Source organism: Caretta caretta, chromosome 27 (genome assembly GCF_965140235.1).
Source record: "Caretta caretta isolate rCarCar2 chromosome 27, rCarCar1.hap1, whole genome shotgun sequence".
In the NCBI taxonomy this organism is placed as follows: domain Eukaryota; kingdom Metazoa; phylum Chordata; order Testudines; family Cheloniidae; genus Caretta; species Caretta caretta.
In genome coordinates this window covers 13,710,440-13,714,381 of record NC_134232.1, presented here as the reverse complement: position 1 = coordinate 13,714,381, position 3,942 = coordinate 13,710,440, and positions in this window count along the sequence as shown.

The window sequence follows — 3,942 nt, the reverse complement described above, 5'->3', positions numbered from 1 at the left end:
GTTTTGCTCAGTAATGCTGATGTTTGTTTCAGGAAGGCATTGTCCCCACTGGTAACTGTGTTACTGCTTGGACACACTGAATCACCCCAGTAAAGAGGCCTCAACCCCATCCACTGCCTCTAGGCAACAGGTCTAAATGGGGTCAATGGCACTTGCCAATATTTGGTGCCTTGTGCTCTTCATAAGAGCAACATGCAAACAATGTCCTTGTTGCTTCTTTCCTGCAGTGAATTATCCAGCCTGACGCTGGCATGGTGGAAATGACCGAGGTCACAGGGGAGGGATAGCTCAGTGGTTTGAGCATTGGTCTGCTAAACCCAGGGTTGTGAGTTCAATCCTTGAGGGGGCCATTTAGGGATCAGGGCAAAAATTGGGGATTGGTCCTGCTTTGAGCAGGGGGTTGGACTAGGTGACCTCCTGAGGTCCCTTCCAACCCTGATATTCTATGATTCTAAAACTTCATTGGATCAAGTGGAGGTGGGCTCTGAAGAGAGTTGAATCCATGTTTAGACAAGTCCTTGGGGCAGACACCCAACGTTTGATGGCCTGGAATGTGTCAAGTACCTCTCTGGTGCTGTAAAATTAACAAATTGTGTTGGATCAAAGGAGCAGATTGGGGGGAGAGTTGGGGTGTGATTCCTTGTGGAATGAAGGGGGCGCCCACAAAGGGAAGGGAGACCATTTTGGGAGGGGAGGGGTGAGTACCTTCTTTTATAACACTGGGTCTCTGCAAAGCCAAAGAGTTAGTCACAGTGACTGAGCCCTTGAAATGCTTTTCCTCAGTGACATCAATGGGAGCAGTTCTCTCCCTTGAGCAGAGAAGATTGCAGCCCCTGGCACGGGGTGAACACTTTTCAAATATTTTCAGTTTTTTGCACAACTGGCAAAGACCCTCCAACCCTCACCCGCTAAGCTGAAGCCTGGCGTTTGTTAGAGGGGATTTCAGCACTTGTCCTGTTGGACAAGGATTGTTCTTGTGCACTGTAGCCAGGGGCGTCTTCACAGGTCAGCAACCAGAAGTCCAGCTGCTCTGCCATTGCGCCCTTTCTCCTCAGGTCTAACTTCAGGCAGCCTAACAATAAATCCTTTGGTAGGGCTGGAAGCTTCTTCCGAGGCTTGAAATGCAGGTGCAAGAGAGCCGGAGCGCCGCGTGAGAAAGGCCCTGCATGGCAGTTGGGAATTAGCCCAGTGTGGTGATTTCTCCAGGAGTGGGAGGCAGCTGGCCCCATGCCCAGCGCAGCTGGACAGTGTCAGGTGGCGCAGAGTCTGGGGGCTCAGCAACTGGTTTTATGCCAGGCACGGGAGCCACCCTGGGCAGGGGCCTGGCACGCGTGGCTGCCCACTTTGCCGCCTCGCTCTTGGAGTAACGTAGCCGTTTGGGGGGGAACTTGGTGGCCAGGCAGATTCTGTACAAGTCGATACTTTACCCACGACGCTGCTGTGATTCTCAGAAAGAAATGAGAGCCAGCCTGAAGCAGAGGGATTCACTTGACCTTGCCTGGTCTAGACCAGTGGTTCTGACAACAGTTCAACCGCTTCCCTAAGTCCAAGCTGCTCCAGTGGCTTTAAACAGGTGGCTGGCCAGGTAATGCCAGCAAGGTTTTCCCACAGCGTGGGCCCGGCCCAGCCAAATCTGACGTGTCCTGCAGGAGAGCCTCAGTTGCTCTGGGGTGCCACTAAGGACCTGCCTCCACTGGCATTCCCCAAGCACCGATTGCAGCAGCTTCACGTTCGACTGCCCCAATGGTCTGCAGCAGCAGCTCCTCGGGGTGTTTAATCAGCCACTTTCCTCCAAGCCTCCAGCCCCACAAAATGGGCCATTTAAACTGCTGCCCCCGTTTCCTGGGTTAGAGCCTAGGTGGCTGCAGGGGCCTGTCAGCAGCCTGGGACAGGGTCAAAGCTCAGCTGCTTTGGCCTTGTCTTTTCCTTAGCACCGCAGCTGCTCCGCGAGCTCTCCGGGGCAAAGGGAAAGGGATGTGCTGATAGCGTGTACCATCTAGTGGCTCAAACATGGCCCCGTTGAGAGTAGGACTGCTTGGGTTCCATTCATCTGTCTGACCTTAAAAAATCCCCGTGCCTCAGTTTCTCCCTGTTTAAAATGGAAAGATGCCGCCCAGGAGTGGGGTGCGAGGCTTCACGGTTTGTGCTTTGAGCTGAAAATTGCTGCGCACGCACAGTAGGGGTTGGAAGACAAGCCCGGGTGCACCGCTTTCCCCTAGCCCCCCTGGAATGCCTTCTCTCGGGGGTGGCCGCTTGTCTGCTGTGAAAGGCTGGTGCTGGCTGCAGTGAGCAGCAGAGGAAAGAGGAGGGCCAGATCCCAAAGGGGTCCTGTGACTGTCATGTCGGAAGTCAGTGGGCGATAGGCAGCTTGTGGTGAGCAGTGATCCGAGTCCGCCCAGGGCGGGGAGCAGCAGCGCGAGGGGTGGGGGGAGTACCAGAAGGCTGAACGGGTGCCAGGAGAGATAAGAGTTGTTATCACAGGCCTCTTGCAAGGGGAAATGCCAGTCCGACCATCCCCCCATAGAAATACCACACCTAGAGCCTGCTCCTGCAGCTCAGCGAGCTCCTGGGGGGCAGGGGCTGAGCCTGGGGAGACCAGGCCAGTCTGCTTGGCGGGTTGCAAGTGGAGGAGAGCAGGTGAGGGATGACAGGTTCAGCTGGTGTCCTCCAGGGTGGGTGGGACTGGCCATAAAGCGCGAAGGCCGCCAGGCGTGGCCGTGCCCCAGGTGTGCTTTACAAGGAACTGCCTTGGATTTTACTGCCATTCCTTGCAAGAGCCAAGTGCCTCGCATGCCACTGATCAGCTGAGTGACCTTGGGCCCTGCCTTCGCCTCCCCGGCCCGCTTGCTCCTCCCAGCCGTGCCTCTAGCTTGGGAGCTCTCCGAGGCAGGGGCTGGCTCCACCCTGTGTGTGAAAGGGCCGTCGCAATGGGGCCCAGATCTTACCTAACTAATAATTGTGTAACTACCCAGGCTGCCAGCGCCCCGGGGCTGAGCCCCCCGCTGGCCTTTTTCCTTCTCGTGCGCCAGCACGTGTAAGAAAGGTTTTGCTGTCCTGGTCGCACCTCGGTGAAGCCTCTGTACCCCACTGGGTTTCCCTGGGTGTTGCTGGTTGGTTCAGGGATTGCACCCAGGGAGCAGTTCTGCTGATGCCCAAGGAGGAGCAGGGTCCAGCCTGTGTTGGGCTGGTTCTGCAGGGCTAATAAGAGCCCATAGCCCCTAGCCCTAGCCGTTAGCATCCAAGTGCACGGGGCGCTGGGCTTGTGGGTAAGGAAGGGCCAGTTTACGCGGTCGCTTTGCGGAGAAGAGCTGTGCTTGGAGGATGGGCCAGGCCCACAGTAGGTAGCCTGGCCACCAGTTCTGCTTTTCCAGGCCATGAGGAGCCAGCAACAGGTCTGCTGCTAAAAGGCCCCTTCTCGTAGCCAGTCGCCCCCGCTGGATGCAGCTCAAGCTGAGGTTGCTCTGGGCCGGAGTCCCACAGGCAAATCTCTGCGCGCTGCCTCAGGGTGACAGATGCGAATCCCTCCCAGCGCTCGCTCGGGAAGTGGTGGCCCAAGACCCGTAGATTGCCTGCCACCCATGGGTGCTGCTGTCTGTTACCGGTGGTGGCGTTTTGGCGCTGGTGTGAATGCTGGGTGAGATCATGCAGATGGGTTAACAAATGTCATGGGTTTGTTGTACTCCAATCCCAGAATCCATCATGGGAGGCAACTAACGATATGCACCAGCAGGCATGCTGATTGGCGAGACCGCCCCATTGCCTTTGGCTGAACCATCATGGCTACATTATGCACTTCAGCGTGTGGGTCACATCCTCTGCCTGCGTGTGTGTCCACCCATTTATCCCTGGCCAGGCTTTTAACCCAGGCCAGGCCGGAGCTGGAGTGCGAGGAGGGCCCAGGAGCCAGCAAGGGCTTGCGGGGAGCCGTATCAGTGGAAGTGA